Source organism: Talpa occidentalis, unplaced genomic scaffold, assembly GCF_014898055.3.
Source record: "Talpa occidentalis isolate TD23 unplaced genomic scaffold, MPIMG_talOcc4v2.1 talOcc4.10, whole genome shotgun sequence".
In the NCBI taxonomy this organism is placed as follows: Eukaryota; Metazoa; Chordata; class Mammalia; order Eulipotyphla; family Talpidae; genus Talpa; species Talpa occidentalis.
In genome coordinates, this window is record NW_023600993.1 from 1,141,411 (window position 1) to 1,163,922 (window position 22,512).

Genomic DNA, 22,512 nt, shown 5'->3' on the forward strand with positions numbered 1-22,512 from the left:
ACAGACTTGATCGAGTGCATGAGTGTACGAGTGTTAGTTGTTTGATGGATGCTGTGTGTTTGATGAGTGAATGCATGAGTGTTTGAAAGAGACACTTGTTATCAGGAGAACATCACGATGGAATTGAATCTGTTTCGAATGTAAAGTTTCCTTACTCTGAATTGCATTACTGTGATCATCATTACTGAGCTGTTCAGAGACCCAAGCTTTATTTACTTGCTTTGAAATAGAGCCATCACAGAAAGATCTGAGTTAATCCTTCCGATTGAACAACCTGCTGCATCTGGCCTGCACAGCACTGTGACAGGTTCAGGAGTTTTATTTCTGCTGCACTTCAGATGGCTTACAGAGGATCATTCCTTGCCGATGCCATTTTTTGAGATGAAATGAAATATGTCCCCAAGTGTCAAAGTACGTCTCACGTGTGGAGTTCTTATACACACCTTCAGCTACTCTCACGGCAGTGCCGTCCAGCAGGTGAACAGGACATTTATGGCTACGAATAGGGTCTTGGAGGATTTAGTGATGTGTTCAAGTAACCCTGCTGGAAACTCCAGTCTCTGACTTCAGCACCACTCCAGGGGGCGCCTCGTTCCCAGGGGGACGATCTGGACCCACACACAGGGTCATGAAGTCCTTCCAGCCGGGTGAAGATGGACTCGCAAAGGTAGATGGTTCTTCCCACTCGCAGACGGACAAGTCACCTGTGACGTCAATATAGACGGAGGTCCACAGGTGTGGTGCGGACATGTGTCACCGAGGCTGAGGCTCTGGTTGGGCACCATCCCGCAGACGTATAATAGAAGCCAGAAGTGTCGTCGTGACCTTTGTGGAAGTCACATAAGAAGGGCAGTGTAAAGGGACATTTTATCTAACTCGCTCTGCTTACAATACTACATGAACACGTACAGCTAGCCAAGCCATTGTGATTGAGATGTTTAATCTCATCTTTTGCACTAATTCCCCATCCCTTTTTTTTTTTAATTGTCAAGTTTTTTTTATTGAGGTAACATTCGTTGACAATATATCACATAGTTCAGGGGTCCAGGGTCTCACCTCTTCCCTGTCTGTCAGCACAGCACACCCACCACCACCACCTCGCAGCCTCTGCTGCAGTCTGGGGACTCTGCCCGTGCCCCGCCTGCCCCCCTTCCGCTCTTGCCCCACATCAGCATGTCCTGGGAGAACATCCCTCTAGTGCCCAGGATGGCACAGCCCGGACACTGAGCTGGAACAATCTGGCTTCCCTGCCTGATGGAGCCACTGGGGAGAAAAGGAAGGAGGAGGCCTCGGTCTCCCACTCCGTCCCTAACAGCCCCCGTGTTGACACCCAGGTGGTCTCCTTTCTGTTTCACTGTGAATGCCTTCTCCTGTTTTGAACCCAGCCAGCTAGTCAACTCGCTGTTGGATCCTCAGTCATCTGATGAAGGCATTCTGTTCTCAGGAGCTCTCTGAGGAAGCCGGTCTCTGCAGAAATACATAAACATGACTCCAGTGATTGGAACAAAATTAGAAGATTCCTGAGGAAAAATTGTTGCTATAATTTGACAAATTCACCTCAGCAACATCCAAGGCTCTCAGACGCAAATGGTTATTTTGGGTTAATGTCAAATGAATGTGCTTTTATTTCACTTAGTTTTTATTTTTGTCATTCAGCTGAAAGGACTGGTTGATAATGGTTGGAATATAATTTAACTATAGAAAGAGAAGAAAACACCAGAAAACGTGTAAAAGACTCTTGCACTCATCAATCATGTCCTAATAAAATTATGATAATTTTTTATCCCGATTACAAGGATTTTTATATTTCCCCAATCTTTTAAACATTTATTAATTCAATATAAACTGTTCCCAAGAAATTAACATTGTGATTATTCATAAATTATGCATTTCCACAAAGAATTTCGCCAGTTGGCAGGGCTTCGCAGAAAGCCCCCACATCCGTGACGTGGCTGAGCAGTGGAGGGAGACCAGCATGTCCTCCTCAAGCCTTCAAGAGTCTGAGGAGCTTCTCCCCTCTCCCGAAGTGAGTGGTATTTCCTGACATGACTTGGTCATATCGTCGTCATCTCACAACAGAAGAATGACAGCAGGGATGTGCATGGCCCAGGTGAATTTCAGGTGGGGCCACGCGGTTTCTTCCACAGTGATTTTGTTTGATCCTCACAGTGGCCCTATTTACTGGTAACAACAGGGGCCGCGATGACTATATCGTCCTAGACAGAGTGTTTCCCAGTCAGTAGTAGTTCTTTTCCTTCTGGTATTCATGCAGGCCTTAGAATTTGCACCACAGAGCCCCCACCCAGAAATGTCTGCGAGTGCCCCCAATACACGCGCTACCCACAGTGTCAGACTCAGAATCTTTGCCCATGGGGTAGATGGAACGCATGGCGTGTACACATACTTTTTGTTTGTATTTCCTGTCACTGAGAGGAAGCCCTTTCCATAGCCCTTACCGCCCCCCAGATCCCACAACAGCCCAGCCAGGGGGTTCCAGGTCTTGCATGATGAGACGTGGAGGCGAAAAGGAGGTGGGCCGGGAGCCTCGTGACCTTGGCGGACTCATCCTGCTGTCCTGAAATGCCTCTTCTGCTTCCCGAGGGGTTCGCACTCCTGAGAGAAAGCTGATGGCGCCGGGTGCTTGCAGGATGCCCTGGGACACTGTCAGAGTGTGGCTGGAACAGTGGCCATGACCATGTGGGTCAGACTGAAGTGTTTTGCGAAGTGGCAGCTGTTAAACAGATATCCACAGAAGCCCCAGGGAGGCTGGGAATTAATGGGCTTTTATTTTCACAATCCAGATTCTTAATAGGCCCGGGACTGAAGTCCACTGTTGACTCCATAAAATCATGTAACTATCGAGTATGTTACTGCCAGCGGACGGCTTTCTCCACTCGACATGCCTCATACCTCACACCTCACTCCTGCCCCGCCTCCCCTCGCAGTGGTCGATTAAAAAGCTTTTGCCTCGTTTTGTCTTTTTGTTGGTGTTGTGATAGACCCTGATCGCTCCCTCATGGCCAACTGCGCTGGCTGCTGTGCAGGCATCTTCCTGCGCGGGCACTCATGGTTCTACAGGGGGACGTGGCCCAGAACCCCCCACTTCACAACGGAATCGTGCTCCTCCGCTGAGGACAGGCAGACGGCCTTGGGGAGAGACATGCGCCGAGACACTTCAGACCACTTAGTGGTGCTGTGTCAGTGCTTGTGCTAATAAACTGTTTAACAGAGCATCAATCTGACAGAACATTCTAGAAATTATAGTTATTATCTCTTGCAGAGACATGGAGGTCTCCAATTTTGTAACTGAAGCAGCTCATTAGAGAAATGGCGTGTCCAGAAAAGGTAGTGAGAACATGGCCTCCCCATGCCCCAGGCCTGGGAGTGTGCCTTTCTTAGCTCCCAAGCCTTGCTCGACCTTGCACTCCTGAAATACAGACCCAAACACACGGGGCGGCCACCTGGAAACGCCACCTTAGTTCAGTAGTACTGCCACCACGGCTTCCCTAGTCTGTAATCCAAGGTGACTTCTTGTTCTGTCCGGCATCCGCTAGGTTTTCCTTGCTTTTAGGCGGTAGGTGATTTGCCCGTTAGCTCCTAGTTTCTAAACGGCACCCCATCGACTGGCAAGAAAGGGGGTGAGGTCTCCCTTGCATCTAGTGAGACTCAAAACTTCGTCAACTGGTGGATTTTCTCTGCTTCCACCTTCAGACACTGAACCCCCGATAGATACACCCTTGCTCCAGACACTGCACCCAGAATCCTTTGACAGGATTTATGCTGATAAGTCTGATAAGAAAATACATTCAGTGGCCTTTCTTTTTGAACTGGAAGACTGGGAAAAATACCTAGAGTTGGGAAGCCATTTTGTTTCGTTCCACGTGAGGTTTATATTTGTCATAAAGAAATTGTAGTTTAGCTTGTGATTGCTCCAAAAGCAGCAGCTTGGTCATCCGATTGGGGTGGGGGCCTCCCGAGAGCAGCTGGCCCCGCGCTGTCCTCCTTGGCGGAGGCACAGCAGGCAGCGCCATCTCTGCAGAGAAGCTGTGGGTGCACACTCCCTCTTCCTTGACCACAAAAGACCCATCTCAGGCCTGAATGGAGACCAGACACGTGTCTTCTTGTGCTTGAAACTTTGGCAAAATCTGGTCGTTGGTTTTGAACCATATTGCCCTGAGTTTATGTTTGTGTGGGGAAAAAAAAAATCCCTGGTGGTTTGGAAAACCTGTGTTCTCATGGCCCCTGGCTGTTCTGCGCAGTTGCCAGGGTCTGCTGTCTCAGAGTCATGCTGAAGGAACAGAAGAACAAAGTGACTGTGAAGACCAGAGACAAAAGGCATGTGCTGCCCCCTGGCCCACTTGCTTTTGATGATCGTGAGTAGCAGGAGATTCAGGGAGGCCAGCACGGTCCATCCGTGCCTTTATCTGGGGTGAAGGGTCACTCACACCGGGATGGCACGTAGAAGAGGCAGTTTATTAGATACCCCAAGTGTCTGTCTGAAAGCGGCTGTCTCAGCCCTTTGTTCGGTATTCTATGGTAAATATTTCAAAGAAATCTGTAAAATGTTGAGAAAATGAATCTATTCATTATTGTATTACTTTTCTTGTACTAATTCCTCAGATTGTCTTTATAGATTTTTGCATCCTTCTGTCTGCTTAAAATAACGTCTTCCTGGCCCTCCCCTGGTGGCGCAGCAGTTGAGCGCTGGGCTGCGAAGCTGCCCGCAGCCTCTGCAGCACCGGTTTGATCCCCGGCCGCCGGTGAGGTCCCACAAGGCTCGCAGGCCTCTCCTGCCGCCCGCTGCTCCCCTCAGCAGTGTACTTCGTCAGTCTGCCTGTTCTGTTCCCTGCTCTGGCTCTGGTGAATTCTCTCCCGTACATTTGGCCTGTACCCCAGTGTTTGTATGTGTAAATAAATAAATCTTAAAAAAAAAAATAACGTCTTCCTGCCGCACATGCAGGGCCGCTTGTCCTGTCAGGAAGAGAGCTTTGCTCTACTTTATGATAAACACATGGTGTGTTTGGATTACTGTCTGTTATGGGCTAGAGAACCAGATTTTAATCAGACACTCTCACCGGAGGTTGATGAGTAGAAGTCACACCATCACCTGGTGTCAGTGTATCCATCTGTTCCCAGTCAGACGTCCAACTCAGCACCGGGTTTCAGCCACAGGCCGTATACCGGGAGGGGCGGGGACGCCTGGGGAGCCTGTCCTGCCGGTGGGCGGTTCAGCTTAGTCACGGGCTGGTGTGGTCGCCAGCCCAACACTGCATGAAGGAAATAGCTGTGGGGATGCAGAGGTCAGCCAGACTCATGCAGAGGGGAGGGCTTGGTAGGCCCCGGCTGGTGGAGTCTTGAGAGATGTTAGATGAGTGTCTCCTCGGGGATGGGGTGAACACCCTTAAAATTTGTATAATTTTAGCACAATGTATCTTGTCTAACCTTTCAAACGTAGATTACAGGTGTTAAAGATACTTACATTCTGATCTAAACATTTGGCCTTGATTTGAAAGAAATGAGTAGGAGGGAGTTGTTTTCATGTAGTTTATAAGGAATGAATATTCATTGTTGCTCTAGATGATCTCCTGAATGTTATCCCTCACTTCACAAGAGACAGGGTTTTGACTTTCATGTGAAGATCAAATACTTCATTTTGCTTACTTGAAAATATTACAGTATTAATAGCTGCTTCTCATTTCAGACATCCAGCTCTAAGTTAACCTGTAGCCTCTTTTGTAAATTTGCTGGGACAATGTTCTTGCTTCCTGGGATGACTTATTACACAGCAATACCCGGATCTGGTCAGGTCCTCAGTCGCTGAGCGAGGAAAGCTTTCTCTGCCAGAACTTGCCACTCACCTGCTTGTCCTCCGCCATTAATGCCGGTGGGATGAGACTGACCACTTTTGCTTTATCCTAAACTGCATTTCTTTCTCCGTAGGTGATGAGCAGACCAACTTGCCAAGCGTGCGGCGTCTGAAGGTAAGTGCCGTTTTATTGACATCGATATGGGTGTGTGTTTTGCGATGCCCAGGCGCTGTGACCTCTCAGGGATGGCGTAGACATTGACCTTCTGCCTGCCAGGGCACCTTTCTCGCCGTGGTCATGGACTTGCCTCGCCCGCCACTACATGGTAGGGCATAGCACATGCAGAGATCAGCAGCAGTGTGTGATATGTCAGCACTTAATAGGTGCCTGTAAGTATGGGGTGTGGCCCTCAAATTCACGTGCCAATCTGATTTCATTATTACATCTCACCAAGGAGTTCTGAAATTGTGCACATTTCAAAGTAGGCAGGTTAACCAGTTACTCTAAATTTGTTATCTGAATAGTTAAAAACAGTGTGTTTATTCATCTCCCCGCAAGCAGACATTGACTCTGGACCTTTGATAAGAGTCTCCGTATACTTTTTAAATTTCAGTGCTACCGAAACATGCACTTTGACACCTGACTTACCCTGTAGACGTTATTGTGTGTGTTGTCAGCTTAGTCATCAGTGTTTCTAATAGACACAATTTCATAATTGTGCCTTTGAACATTCAGCCTTGCACCTTCCTGCTTGGTGCAAAGCCTCCGGTTTAGTGCATGCGCTGTGTCCGCTGGCTGCATTAGCCAGGTATACTTGGAAGATTCGTGAAAGTAATGTGATTTCTGTTTGCTTACCCAATTGCAGATAATCCTGTGGTATGACAAAGTTTAATTTATGGGGAAGATCTCTGGGCTTAAAAAGGATTACTGGGCATTTAAGGCTGATTAATCAGTCAGTAGGAAATTGAGTCTTAACTGTTTTAATGCCTGACGAAGCTGAGATGTGTTCCACCAACCTCAGAGCAAATTTGCCATGTGGCAACCAAAGGGGATGGGATCTTGGAGTGCTGGCATCCCCCTGGGGAGCAGGGGTTCTAGCATACTGGCTATGGGGTCTTGGGGCCATTCAATTTCCCTGAGACTCAGTTTCCTCATTTGCATGGGTGATGGGCCGACGGTTCTCCTTAGTCTGTGCATTCCATACTTGTGAAAGCGGGAGTGAGCAGTGGGCGCCTTCCAGCTGGGGCTGCTGGGAATCAGGTGGTCGGGAGTGGTGTGTGCTCATGGAGATCAGGCAGCAGAAGTGTTACCAGGGATCCCTTGACCTCTGTGCTCTCCTGCTCTCTGTTCGCCCTGGGGTGAGGGTGGTGCTGAGAGGTGCCCTTCCATCCTGTCTCATGGCCAGGATAGTCGACCTGCAAAGACTCCTGAGAAAATCACTAGTCTTAAAAGAATCCCTCCCACCCTTGTCAGCTCAAGGTTATCTTTCATCTGATTTCTCTTTTCCAGGGTAGGTTGTGGGTTGAGAAGCACTCAGATATCGCCTTTCTTTGTGGTTTCCTTTCCTAGATCTGAATAATTCTCTTGCTTCTTTAGAGCTGCTTAGATCCAGGAGTGTTCTCCAGGAATGCTAATTTTAGTTCACTTCCTTTGAAATTAGAGAAATAAATGAGTTCTATTTTTAGTCTAAAGAGTAAGTCTCATACCCTTTGATCCGGTCAGTTAGCAAACTGAGTGACCTTCCTGTCCATTGTACATAGTGAACTTAGAGATTTGCTTGAGATATCTCCTTGCTTTGATTATTTAAACATTTTCTCTGCGGTTCATGAAGATTTTCAGTTTGAGCTTGTTCTGTGTGGAGTGTTCCTCTTTATTCCTGGGCATGTATTAGTTGAAACTATTTAGAATATTCTAGCAGCAGATGTCAGGTGACCACTGTTTTATTCTAAAGGGGATTTTAATAAACCAGGCCAAGGAATCTGCTAGATTGTTGTTGTCACTGAGAATCCATGATGCTGTGATTTTAACTTACTATGTTGAGTCTAAAAAATGGTTGTTTTTGTTCATGAAAAATGATGTGAGTGTGTCCATTTTGTATGGTTGAAACTATATATGCAAGTTCAGCCTACTTTGTTTAGAAAATATACTTATGGGTTTTAGAACAGGAATCTCTGCATCCAGAACCCACCTAGAATGTGTGGAACTGGGAAAGGGCTGTCCCCACATCCAGAGGTGAGCTGAAGGCCCCCACAAGCCAGGCCCACCTGGAAGAGTTGGAGCCCAGAGGGGGATCCAGTGATTTGGAGCCCAGCGGGCAATCCAGCCACTGCCAGGGCAGTCTGTGGGACCTCAAGACCCACCTCTGGAATTAAACAAATAACAGAAGGAGGAGATTTTCTGGGCCAGTGACCATTAACATATCCATGGTACCACTGCCCTACTGGACTTCTGGCATGACAGTATTGGACTCGATTGGATGACCAGTTTCCGACGTCCCAGAAAGAGCACACCAAAGAGAAGCCGGCCAGTACCAGCAACACAGTGTCCCAACGCATAGGACAAATTAGAAAACAAGCAGCAGGAAGAAGAAAAATACAAGCAACCAAGCACGTCCCCAGGGAGAAGACACACCACAAAAAGACAATCAAACACCAGACTGCAACACCAGTGACTTGGAGTAACTTATGAGTCTTCCCGAGAGAATTTAAAGTCTCCATCATTGAAACACTGAAAGAAGTTGAAAATGATATGGGAAAAATAATCAATGACCAGAAGAATGAAATTGAGCCCTTAACGAGGGAAGTGAGAGAAATGCAGGAGATCAAAGGATTAATGGAGGAGATAAAGAACTCTGGGAAAAGCAATGAAAGCAGAATAGATGAGATGAAAGAATGAGTAAGTACTCTTGAACACACAGAAATAAAAAGGACCAAAACAGAAAAAGAAAGAGAAATACAAAGAAAAAAGAATGAAGACAGACTTTGGGAACTATCTGACTCCACGAGGAAAGGAAATAAAAGAGTTATAGGAATCCCAGAAGGAGAGGAGAGAGACATAGGAACAGAGAAAATATTCAAGAAAATAATTGAAGAGAACTTCCCAAACATGAAGGAGGAGCTGAAAAATAGACATACAAGAAGCAAGAAGAACACCACATTTCCATGATGAAAGGAAAAATACAGCAAGACACATAATAGAACCTCCCGGGTAGTGCAAGGGGTTGGGCACCGCGCTATGAAGCAGTCCACGGACTCTGCAGCATGAGTTTGATCCCCAGCCTGCCAGGGAGCAACCCACATGGCGCAGCAGACCTCTCCTGACTGGCTTGCTTGCTCCCCTCAGCAGCGTGTTTTGGTTAGTCTGCCTGTTCTGTTCCCTGCTCTGTCTCTGGTGAATCCTCTCAACCCCTGCATCTCTGGCCTGTACCCCAGCTCTTGTATGCATAAATAAATAAATTTTTAAAAAAAGAAAAAGTAAAGCTCCAAGAATCCAAGACAAGGAAAAAATAATGAAGCTGACAAGAGGGAAGAAACAGATAACATACAAAGGAAAACCAATCAGGCTGACATCAGACTTCTCCAAAGAAACACTACGGGCAAGGAGAGAGTGGAGGGTCATAGTCAACAGACTCCAAGAAAACAGATGCCATCCAAGAATACTCTATCCCGCAAAGCTCTCCTTCCTCTATGAAGAAAGAATAAGGACCTTCCCAGACAAACAGAAACTCTGGAAATTCATTACGACTAATCCCCCACTCCAAAAAATACTACAAGAATCCTAAAGCCAGAACCAACAGAGGGATGAGTAAGAACGAAACAAGACAAAAAAAAAAAAATCAAATACATACATACATACATACATACATACATAAAACCAGAGAAAAGACAAACAAAATGGCAAATACAGATGCTATCAATATTAACTCTAAATGTAAGCGGACTAAACTCTTCAATAAAAAGACAAAGAGTCGCAGGTTAATTAAGAAACAAAACCCAACCTTTTGCTGTCTCCAGTAAACACATTTAACTACAAAAGATAAAAATGGACTGAAAGTAAAAGGATGGAAAACAATCCTACAAACAAATGGACCAAAAAAGAGGCAGGAACAACTATACTTACATGAGATAAAACAGATTTCAAACTCAAAAAGGTAAAAAGAGACCCAAATAGTCACTACATTATGATCAAGGGGAACAATACTTCAAGAAGATATAACACTTATTAATGTATACTCACCAAATGAAGGAGCACCAAAATATATCAGACAACTATTTTCATCTCTGAAAACAGACATCAGAGAAAACGCATATGTAGTAGGAGACTTCAACACACCACTATCAACAATGGATAGATCAACGAGACAAAAAATAAGTAAGGACACTAAAGCTCTATATAAGGATCTAGACCTCATGGGCTTAACTGACATCCAAAAAAAAATCTGAGTGCTCATTTTTCTCAAGCGCACCTGGATCGATCACATACTGGGCACAAGACAAACATCAACAGATACACCAAGATTGAAATCATACCAACCATCTTTTCTGACCATGAAGGCATCAAACTAGAAATAAACCATAAAAAGAAGGCAAGGAACTTTCCTACCTCATGGAAATTAAAAACCACACTACTGGAAGACCACTGGACTAATGAGGAGATCAAAGAAGAAATTAAAAAATTCTTTGAATTGAATGACAAGGAGGACACCAATATCCTAAATGTATGGGATGCAGCAAAAGCAGTAATAAGAGGAAAATAAATAGGAATAGAGGCTCACATCAAGAAACAAGAAAGAACTCAAAGAAACATTACCTAATCACACATCTCAAAGAAGTAGCAAAAGAACAACAAAAAATCCTAAAACCAGTAGAAGAAAGGAAATAATAATAAAGCCGAAATAAATGAAATAGAAACTAAAAAAAATCCAAAAAATCAATGAAACCAAAAGTTGGTTCTTCGAAGAAATAAATAAAATAGACAAATTCCTAGCCAGGATCACAAAGGAAAAATGGGAGAAAGCACAAATAAACAGGATCACAAATGAAAGAGGAGAAACCACAACAGACACAGGAGAAATCAAAAGAATAATCAGAAACTACTATGAACAGTTACATACAAACAAGTTCAACAATCTAGAATAGATGGACAAATTCCTACAACTTTACAGTAATCACCCAAACTAGATAAAGAAGAAATGGAACACCTAAACAGAACAATTACAAGCAGTGAAATTGAAATGGTAATCAAAACTCTCCCCCAAAACAAAAGCCCAGGACCAGATGGATTTACAAATAAATTCTACCAAACTTTCAGAAACGGACTAGTGCCTATCCTTCATAAACTCTTTAAAAAAATTGAGAAGGAAGAGATAATACCAAACACGTTCTATGAAACCAACTTTACACTAATATCAAAACCGAACAAGGACAACACAAAAATAGAAAACTACAGGCCAATCTCTCTAATGAACACTGATGCAAAAATCCTCAGTAAAATTTTAGCTAACAGAATCCACCAATGTATCCATAAGATTATTCACCACACCAAGTAGGATTTATTGCAGGGATACAAGGATGGTTCAGCATACAAAAATCAATCAGTGTAATCCAACACATCAGCAAAAAAAATATAAAACCCATATGATATTATCAATAGACGCTGAGATAGCTTTCAACAAAAATCCCTTGAAATTCTCGGCATACAAGGAACATACCTCAACATCATAAAAGCCATGTATGACAAGCCCATAGCCAATATTATTGTCAATGATGAAAAGTTAAAAGCATTTCCATTAAGATCTGGAACAAGACAAGGATGTCCACTCTCACCACTGCTTTTCAATATAATACTGGAAGTCCTAACCAGAGCAATAAGACAAGAGAAAGACATACAAGGAACCCAAATAGGGAAGGAAGAAGTTAAACTATCACTATTTGCAGATGATATGATAATATACATAGAGAACCCTAAAAACTCCACAGAAAAACTAATCAAACTAATCAATCAGTTTAGTAAGGTAGCAGCATACAAAATCAGCACACAAAAATCAGTACCCTTCCTATACACAAACAGTAAATCTGAAGAAGTCAAGAAAATCATCCCTTTTATTATTGAAACAAAGAAAAAATCAAATACTTGGGATTAAACCTAACAAAAGTAGTAAAGGACCTATACAAAGAAAACTATAAAACACTGGTGAAAGAAATAGAAGAAGACACAAAGAAATGGAAAGACATCCCCTGCTCATAGATTGGAAGAAGTAGAATTTTCAAAATGACCATCCTACCAAAAGCAATTTACAGATTCAATGCTATTCCAATAAAAATTTCAATGACATCCCTCAAAGAAATAGAACAAATATTGATAAAATTCATATGAAGCCACCAAAAAGCCCAAATAGCCAAAACTCTGCTGAAAAATATAAAAAGAAAGGAATGGAGATGCCCAGACTTCAAACTATACTACAGAGCCATAATAATCAAAACTGCATGGCATTAGAACAAGAACAGACACATGAACCAATGGAACCGAATAGAAAATCCAGAAATAAACCCACAGATTTACGGTCAACTAATCTTTGACAGAGGAGCAAAGAATATGCATTGGAGCAAAGAAAGTTTGTTCAATAAATGGTGCTGGGAAAACTGGGTCGCTGCATGCAAAAGAATGAAGCTTGCAACTACCTCACACTATGCACAAAACCAACTCAAAATGGATTAAAGAACTAGACATAAGACCTGAACCATAAAATATATAGGAGGAAATATAGGCAAAACACTACATGACATGCACCCCAGTAACATCTTTAAAGACTCATCACCGAAAGCAGTGATAGTGAAGGCAAAGATAAACAGCTGGGACTACATCAAATTAAAGAGCTTCTGCACAGCAAAAGAGACAGTAACCAAAACAAACTGATACCCCACCAACTGGGAGAACATTTTTGCCCACAACACAAATGATAAAGGACTGATGACAAAAATCTACAAAGAGTTGAAGAGTCTCAACAAAAACAAAGTAAATAATCCGGTCCAAAAATGGGCAGAAGAGCTAAAAGGAAACTTTTCCAAAGAGGAAATGCAAACAGGCATATTAAAACATGTTCAACATCACTTGTAATCAGGGAAATGCAAATCAAAACCACAATGAGATACCATCTTACACTAGTGAGAATGGCACATATTAAAAAACTAGCAACAACAACTGTTGGTGAGGTTGTGGAGAAAAAGGAACTCTCCTCCACTGCTGGTGGGAGTGCAAACTGGTCCAACCACTGTGGAGAGCTGTGTGGAGATTTCTGGACCTACTAAACATAGAGCTTCCATAGGATCCAGCAATTCCACTCCTAGGTATTTACCCAAAGGACACAGAAACATCAATTCCAAAGAGCACCTGCACCCCTATGTTTATAGCAGCACTGTTTACAATAGCTAAGTTTTGGAAACAACCCAAATGCCCAAAAATAGATGACTGGATCAAGAAGATGTGGTTCATACACACCATGGAATATTACTCAGCCATCAAAAAAAGATACACTCATGCCATTTGCAGCAACATGGATGGCGCTGGAAGGGATCATGCTCAGCAAAATAAGCCAGAACGAAAAAGAAAAATACCAGATGGTCTCATTCAGAGCAGGAATTTAGAAAACCTAAATAAGGGACCAGGAAAAAGACTAATTATAATAAAGTAAAAATCGAAATCAACAAGCAACTATAGACCAGAGACACACTCCGGGGGGGAGGTGGACTTAGGATCAAAACAAGTGGGGGTGGGGATTGTGTGGGGACTGTAACCAAGATGAAAACGCATACATTGTGCGAAAATGAAAAATGGTGTAAAAAAATTAAATAAAAACCAAAAAAGAAAGAAAATAGATACTTATGTATATATGACTCATCTGTGTGAATGTTAATGACAAGCCCCAAATCTTATTAAGTCACTAACTTCATTTAAAAAAAAAATAGCATGAGTGTTAGATATTAAAAACCATATTTTAAGCATTTGTAAATCAAACGGGAATAAAATGTTCTTTGCATATCTTATTTCTTTTTACAAAGAATGTTTTTTCCTTGTTTTATGAGACAAATCACAGGCATTCCAGTTTGAAATCAATTTCATTGTTTTCTTTGCAATCGCTACATAGCTGTTGAATATTTGCAGTACGTTTTAATGACTAATGAAGTGCATGCTTGATTATATGCCATTAGTAAAAATATCTTTTTTTGGCAAATGGTGGTTTTCCGCTTGGCCTTGACAAAGGCAATCTATAAATGGGTTATTTCCCTTCAAAAGAATGCAAATCAGGATGCACAGATTTTAAGGGAAATATTTAAAAATAAACAATTAAAATAATGGATATTCTTTGTGTGTTACTTATTGAAATTACAGGAACGTGTAAATGGAGCGCCTAGGTGTGCTTGCTCTCGAGACCAGCGCGCCACTAATTAGCAAAGTTGTAAATAACCTAGTTACCCTGGTAAAGTAACTGCACGCTCACTACCTGACGCTCTTGTGGCGCGGGGCCGGACGGCTAGCCCAGGGCGGACGCCGAGACTCTTCCAGCAGCTGCCTTGCAGTTGTTCTCACCATCTGGAACCTGCCTTTTCTTCTTCTGTGCCCTCTGTCGAGGACACCCCTTTCTCCCAGGCTTTACCTGCCCAGGATGCCCTCTTGGAAGCTCTGTCTCACTGCCTGTCCCTGGATGAGCCTGTCCGGAGCCCACCTGGCCCTCCTGCTGAGGCCTTGGCGCCGTCGGCCCCCACGCCAGCCCGCGGCAGCAAGTCGCCTGTGACCAGCAGCTGCCCGTGCCCTTCCCCCAGGTGTGCTCCACCCCACCCCCCGGGTTCCCTGCTTTGCACAAATCATACTTTTCCAAGCCATCCAGTCCTGCTGCATTGAATTGCTTTCTAAAATTAAAACTGTTTGCCAGATAAGGCAGGAGGTTCGGGTTTCGTCTCTCCCAGCGCTGTGTTCGGAGCCGGTAGGCCAATTACTTCCACCTCTTTATTTTCAAAGGATCTCACTTATCCTCTTGTTTCTGCCCCATTGGGTAAATCATGTCACACTCAGGCATCTGACTTAAAACACAGTTCCTCAGTGTGGAGAAATACTGGGAGAGAAACCGCTTCTGCGTCTACGTGCTTGCCTGGGCCTGGCCACGGGGCTGGGCAGAGTCTCCCTGCCGGAAGGGCAGATCCTGGAGAAAGGGCTCCCGTGGGCAACGCTCCCTTTCAAGGACCAGAGGCAACCCAGCAGGAATCCTGAGACCATCTTGCCTTCTCCTATCTGCTGTAGGTTCATTAACGACAGCAGAAGGCTGGGCCCGCAGTCCCCGGAGCTCTGTGCAGGACACACTTCTCTCCGGGGCCTGGCGTGCCTCGGCTGAAGGGACAGCGTCCGCGCTCGCCAAGGCCCTTGTCAGGGACAAGCCAATGTGATTGCCTGTCTTCTGTTCAACCCTTCCCTCCTCTTACGTTAGTCTGATGTTGCATGTCTGTGGGCTGTCTGTGCCATTGCACAAACACCAGAAGCCCCGAAACCCTGAACCTGGGCCCTCGATCCTGCTGGGAGCTGCACTGGGCGTGTTCTGTCCTGAGGACGGACGGTCTGTCCAGGTCCAGGGCCCAGGTGTCAGCCCTGTTTCCTTCCCCGTTGCTCTGGACAGAGGATTAGGTCGGAAACAGGTTTGTCTCCTAAAAAAGGGAGGACAGTGTGGACGAGAAGAGTGGAGCATGACTGTGCAGCACATGGACACCCCCCCCCCAGCAGGGACAGGGCTGCTGAGGGGCCTCCCTTCCCCTCCCTCCACTTATCTGTCCCCTCCTTCACCCCTGAACCCTGTCACTGAGAAATCCTCCTCGCCCTCCTGGGGCGTCTGGTGTGCTGGGTCCTGCAGACGGGAGGGAAGCAGCAGGTCGCCCTTGGGTCTCCTCTGGCTAAATTTCCTCCTGTTTTTTTCTAAGAAAGTGGTGATCTGAGTAGGGCGGCTGAGTGGCCCCCGCCACAGGCAAGGGGGGTGCTGAAAGCTCATCGCTAACACGGTACGCTGGTGGCGGAGGCAAGATAGGAGCGCTCCTGTGGGAAGGTTCATGCCAAGCTTTGCTGAGAGCAGAGATTCTTTTCAGCAGCATTTTTCTGAGACGTTCAAGGCAGGTTAGATTTTTCAAAACATTTATCTGTGCATAACATCATGCGTCACTTAAATCTCATAGAGTTCAGTCAAAATGTCCTTGACGGATGTATCGACAGCACCTGAACTCTCTACACGCAGGATCCGGGAGAACAGGGACCTGGGCACGTCACCCAGTCGTCCCCTGCCCCTGTGTCTTCTCCGTTTGTCATTCACACAGCTTGACAACACTGTGTATGGTTTAGGGGTACAGGCTCATACCTCTTCCGACTTCTCCCACCAAACCACACCACCGAGGCCCCCATGATCCTCCTCCCAACTCCATGGGGTGCCCTCTCCCATTGCCCCTCACCCCCGGTGGCTCAGTTATGCAGTCAGGTCTAGGGTTTGGTATGGTCTGCGTGTCCTTTCCTTGATCTCTTTCTGCTCCTCATAGAAGTGAGATTATACAGTATTTGTCCTTTACCTTCTGACTTAATTCATTTAACATCATCCTCTTTATTTAGCTCATGTTTGTTGTTGCAAATGGCAAGATTTCACCTGGGTTTTGTTGAATGCTTATTAGTATACCACTGTGTGTACACACCCCATCTTTGTCCATGGGCACTTGGTTGTTTCCATCACTCGGCTAAACTTTCGCTCTGTCAGATTTATCCTCTGACATCCTGTGTTTCTTTCCTCTCCCCGTCTTAGCACAGGCTGCTCGTTCTCTTTGGTTGTGTTAGCCTCCGTGGTCTGCTGTCCTCTTCCTCCTGGTGAGTTCATTCTTCTAGAGCCAACTGCCCTTCAGGCTTTCCTCTTAGTAGGTTTCCCTCTTGGAAGCTCTTTCTGACTTTCCAATGCGAGTTGACCTTGCTTTGTAAACCTCTCCATGTCTTTCTTACAGCAGCAGCCACTGCTCTGGATTATTAGTGTTATTATATTCTTCTCCCTCAAGGGTGTGTTGTCCCATTCAGGCTTGTTGACTAAATGACTAAGGAAAATGAGGTGGATGAGACAGGGTGTGTATTCAATGTGGATGTGTAAAACAGAGTGTCTTTCTCAAAACTAAGGGCAAAATAAAGGTTCTGAGATGTCTAAATGTGCTCTTCCTCCAAACCTGAGATTTTAAGATGACAAGCTTGTTGTTCAAGCTCTGGGTTGACAGTATGATTTCACGTGTTCCTATGATCCACTCGCTCGCATCCCCAAAGAGGCTGCTTAACACAGGCTGGCTGCCCGCTGGAAATACTGGAAAAGAAGCGGACAACATTGCAGTTCATGGTACTTAATGTTCGTGGAAAGAGGTGAGCCATCCCTGCACTCTTTTCCTTGAAAAGTATTCTGAAGTCAAATAAACTGAGACATAGAAATACTAAGTATGTTTTATGTTACCTTCTGTAATGGACAAGTGTTTATTATGTATGTCTCCAGTTGAATTCAGTTCCATTTGCGCATTCCTGGGGCTGGAAATCTATTGCTGTTTCAAGCAGAAGTATTGGCACATTCAAGCCTGGACCTCACATGCCGCATGCCCTGAGATTGTCAGTATCCCCTAGACCCCATTGTGGGAGTCGCCGAGCTAACTGAAGATAAGCCCACCTCTGTTGGCTAGGAAGGAAATAGGCTGGGAGAATTCCCTTTTTCACACGCTGAACCACACATGGCGCAGCATTGAGAACAGCTTCCTCTGTGGGTACCTTCCAAGGTGTCATGTGAGGCTGAGTGGGTGGGCAGGCTGGCATCACCGTTGAGGGCTCCCGGGTGCTGGCTCGCTGTCCCCAGAATAAGGCGTGACACTGCACACTCTGACAGGAACCTGATTCTGCGGCTGGAATTCACGTGGCATCAAGCTCTTTAGCGACTCTTGAGAAGTATCAGCTTTGAAGGAGGTGACGGAAAATAGCTAAGGCATCGGCTGACTTAGAAATGTGTCACGTACATGCTTTGGCCACTGAGCCGTTTCACTATTTGTACCAAATTTACTTATAGAAATGTTTTGTCGGGCCTCCCCGGTGGCGCAGCGGTTGAGCGCTGGGTTGCGAAGCTGCCCACAGCCTCTGCAGCGCCGGTTCGATCCCTGGCTGCTCCCCGGCCACCGGAGGAGGGTCCCACATGGCGCGCAGACCTCTCCTGCCGCCCGCTGCTCCCCTCAGCAGTGTCCTTCGGTCCTTCTGCCTGCTCTGCTCCCCGCTCTGGCTCTGGTGCATCCTCTCACCCTCCCGCGCTTCTGACTGTACCCAGTGCTTGTATAAATAAATAAATCTTAAAAAAAAAAAAAAATCAGTAAGTTCTTCAAAAAAAAAAAAGAAATGTTTTGTCTTAGAGAAATGGTGACACAGCGAACGATTCTAAATTTAACCTATTGTTTCATTAATTGAACCTCACTGGTCCCAGCTAAGGAAAAATGATAAACATCTTGTCCATCTTGAACTGGACAACCCACCGTGTGGCTGTGCCGAGGCTTCCTGGATGTTTGAATACACACTTCCAGTCGTAAATAAAGTTACTTTTGGGGAACTCCCCCTTCCTTCCACCCTTCCTCCAAGTTCCCCGGTGACAGCAGACACACACATGCTTCACTTGTGTCTCGTGTTCAGGCCTCACACTCTCCCACACACTCGGCATGCTCCTTGCGGTGAGCGCCGTCTGGATGTGAACTCTGCAGTGTGTCCTTGGTCTTCATTACTTTCCTCAGGTGCATGGGGGAGGCTCAGCCTCCTGCTCCCTGCTGGGATTCTGCTTCGCAGCTGCCTCATCTGTGTCAGTTTATTCCTGTGATTGAACCCCGACTCCTGGCTTTTCCTGAACTTTCTCATCCTTGAGCAGTCTTCTGGGATCTTGTGTGCGTAATCAGTCTATTATATTTTTATTTATCAACAAGCTGCCATCAGCGCCGCGTGCTGGCTGTTTTGGGGAGGACAGCGAAGGGATTTTATCCTGAAGGCAAACTTTGGTCCACTCAGCTTTTATTGACTTACCATTGGCTGACAGAGCTACTGAACTTGTGGAGGACAGCGTCCCCCTCGGCATGTCCCCCCACCCACCACGAGTCCACGGCCCTCCATTCCCCACCTCCCATGCTTCCTCCACGCGCGTCTCTCCCCGCCCCCGGGCACCCCAGCTCTCACAGAGCCTGAGGGTTGTTTTCCGTGTGTTGCCACTTGTTTGCTTTGGTTGTTTGCACCCCACAAGGCAGTGAGCCCTCCAGGAACTCTTCCACATTCCGAGCTGTTTCAGCATCATCACCCCAAGATCCACCCCGTGGTTGCAAAGGCCCTGTTTTGTGTTTTTTAGTGGCTGAGTAGCGTTCCCTTCAGCCCCACCCCACCCCCACCCCCCGCGACCCACTCAGCCTTTGGAGACTCGGCTGTGTCAGATCTTGGCTGCTGGACACAGATGAGCCCCTTCGTGTTCCCTGAGTGAAAGACAGGACCCGGGCCTCCCCCGGCCGCAGCTGAATGGCAGCTGGGCAGTGGCCGAATGGCGGGCGGAACAGGTCCGTCCTTACCTCACACGCTGAGGGCGACTTGTGGTTGAACAAGCCTGTTTGTGTTGACGCCAGAGCCAAACTCAAGCCTTGTGGTGTCGGACCGGAAATGGCTTTTCTGGGCGCAAAAGTAACACGAGCGGCAGCCAGCCCTGCGGGACGAGCGGGACCCCGGGGCTGACCTGCCACCGCGCGCGCCCCGCGTCCGGCCCAGACAGAGGGAGCCCGTCCGGGCGGAGCAGAGAGCCCGGCGCGCCTCTTCCCTCCTTCCCGTCGTCAGAGCTGAGAGACACTGGCCTGAAAAAGCGATTTCCAAAAAGGAAATGAAAACAAAGCATAACCCTCCCCAAGTGTTTGTTAAGGGCCAATAACATGTGTATCCATCGGGTAAACACGATCCATCACGCTCCGGCCGCCTGGATGCGCGGCCTCCTTAGAAAATGTGCCTTTGGCCCGGGCCATTCATCATATGTGGGGCCGGGCTGATCAGCTCCAGCACCCTCAGGCTCGCGCTGGAATCGCCCCTTGGAGGCCTCAGCCGGGGAGCGGGGAGAGTGGCGGAAAGAGCTGCGCTGCGCTGCGGCCTCCTGTTGTGTTGGCGCCCCTTGAACTTCCCCAGGCGGTGGCCCTGGGCTGTCAGGCCAGCAAGGGAGGCGCTGGGAGGTGCGCAAGCTTTGCCCTGGAGCGCAGGGGGCTTTCTGGTGGGGCTGGACCTGCGGGGGCATCTGCTGTGTCAGAGACCTGCCTTCGCGCCCCCGGGCCTGGCAGAGCCAGGGCGCCCCGAGGGGATGGGGGCTGTCCTGTGAGGCCCCGCATCTGGGGCCAGTGAGTCAGAGCCTTGCTGTGACCCCACATGAGGCAAGACCCAACGGCGCTTCTCCTCGGGGCCATGGGGGCTGTGTGCCGGGAAGGGGTCCCGGGGCAGGAGCCGCTGGGGCAGAGAAAAAACTCCTTCACTGCTTTGCACCCAGAAGGGGTGCGCATGTGGCCCACTCGGGGGTCCAAGCGGAGGTGCCCGCTTCTCCAGCAGCTGAGCAGAGCGCCTTTGACGCGGCGTTGGTGGGCATGGACGGGTTGGGGGGCGGTGATGGGAGGGGGGCAGGGCCCTGGAAGGCGGCAGTGAGATGCAGCAGGGCAGCCTGTGGGCGGCAGCCGCAGCCCGGGGTGCCCATGGGGAAGCCCCCTCCCTGGCCAGGTCTCGCGGGCGCCGGCCTGTCCCCTGCAGCGGCCACTTCTCTGCTCGGCTCAGGCCTCTTCCATGCCGGCCTCCTCCCCACAGAGGGAGCATTTTGATGGGTCTCTGCTTCCAGATAGTTTATTCTTTTTAAGATCCCTGCAGAGGGATTTTGAATAATTTTCAACTCCTGCTTTGGCTGGGACGTGTGCCAGAAATGGATTTTAAAATAAGCCGTCTCTTAGAGTCTCCTAATCAGGGATTTGTGCACCGCCCTGGAATGTGGTTTTCAACATGGCTTTGGGGGCGCGCTGAGACACGGAGGCTCTTTTGACAAAATAAGGAGCCTCATCACCGGCCATTGTAATCTAACGTTTCTACGTGGAGCTGTGTTGGGTGCTTTGTGGTCAATTAAAAATACCAGGATTTAATTTCATGAGAGATTCTTAGATTTAAAGGACTTCAGAGGGTCTCTCCAGTCCGGTTATGAACTTGGAAGGAGGAGAGAGATCCAGAGTCGTCCTCTGAACGGCGGCACTGCTAATTCACAGCACAGTGGGCTCAGCACCCTGGTCTGTAGCGCGGGCCTTCCTGGTCTTTCTTGCCAGAGCACAGCCTGGGGTCGGCGCACCGGGTCTGGAGTTGCGCAGAACCGGGTTATAATTTCTGCTGCATCCTCATTAGCTGTGTGACCTTAAGCAACTTATTTACCCTCTAAGCTTTTACTTCTTCATCTATGAAACAGGGTTAATAAAAGCATTTCTCTTCTGAATTTGCTTCGATGGTGAAATGGGACAATAAATACAAATTTAGTACCATGCCTGGCTGAGCTTTAGAGAAACACTCAGTGCCTGCTAGTACTTCTGTGTTAGATTCCTGTTGCTGTGAGACATCCCACCATACGTACAAGCACTTACCCGTGCAGATCTGCTGGCTGGTGTCCTGGGCCAGGACCGGGTCCTCTGCTGGGGTGGTGATGCTCTGGGGAGGCTACCCTGGGCCCTTCCAAATGGAAGCACTGCCCGCCCCCCCCCGCCCCAGGAAGTCTCTTCTAAAATCTCCCCTGCTAACAGCCTCCCCACCTTTGCCAGGATGCAGACCCGGCTGGTGTTGGTCCTTCATCTGCTCGTCTTACTCCTGGAGCCACCCCAGCCCGAAATCCCCTCTCTCGGCAGGGGCACGAGGAAGGGGTGTGCAGGGTATGTGTGTGGCGGGGCTGGGAGCTTGGCAGCCTCCCCCACCCTCCTCCGGGAGTGTTACTCTTGAGTAACCTCACAGGTCTACGAAGAGGATGAGAACGATGACTAAGGAGAACGAGCAAGAGTAACAGCAGTGGGGAGCTGTGTAATTAACAGTGATTCCTGGGTGATCTGGAGACCTTTGCTTGCACAGGTATTTACATCGTGTGTCTCTGCTTGTACGCCGTTTGGTTTCGGACTGATTTACCCGTATTTCACACGCCCTCAGTGTTGTCTCCTCAAGGAATCCAGCCCACTAGAACATCCAGGAATCCAGCCACTAGCACTGTCATCTCACGGGGCCCTGGGTGTGGTCAGCGGCCGCGGGCACCCAGGACGCACAGGCCCCTCTGACACCTCGGGACTTAGAAAAGGCGCGCTCCCCATTTTTTTCTTTAGTTCACGTTAGTGGAGGGAGAGCACATGACGTTAAAAGAGTAATTTATAAAGGCACATGGAAATTTGACACGGCCATCTGAGGAAGAGATTCTGCTTCTAATCATGATGTTGCCTTTTCTCCTCCTGCTTAGACATCATTAGCTACATATTTTCTGAATTCCAAATAGGCGTGTCTTATTTTTGGCGATAGAAAAAAAGTGCTAATGAGAAACCAGTCCTCCTGACCAGTTATGGAAATGTGTTTTCGTCCTGTGCACCCTGCCGTCCGCTTCCTGGCACACCTGGAACGCGCCCCG

At 47.2% G+C, this 22,512-nt stretch overlaps 1 protein-coding gene across 4 annotated transcripts in view; it reads left to right on the forward strand.

The window, feature by feature from the left end:
- The window catches only part of LOC119254937 (contactin-4), a 470,837-nt gene that overhangs the window by 57,387 nt on the left and 390,938 nt on the right, over nt 1-22,512 (forward strand). For all 4 annotated transcript variants that reach the window (XM_054694293.1, XM_054694319.1, XM_054694281.1 and 1 more), the window contains exon 3: nt 5,941-5,981. The gene's annotated coding sequence lies outside the window, so the exon portion shown is untranslated. The remainder of the gene's footprint in view (nt 1-5,940; nt 5,982-22,512) is intronic.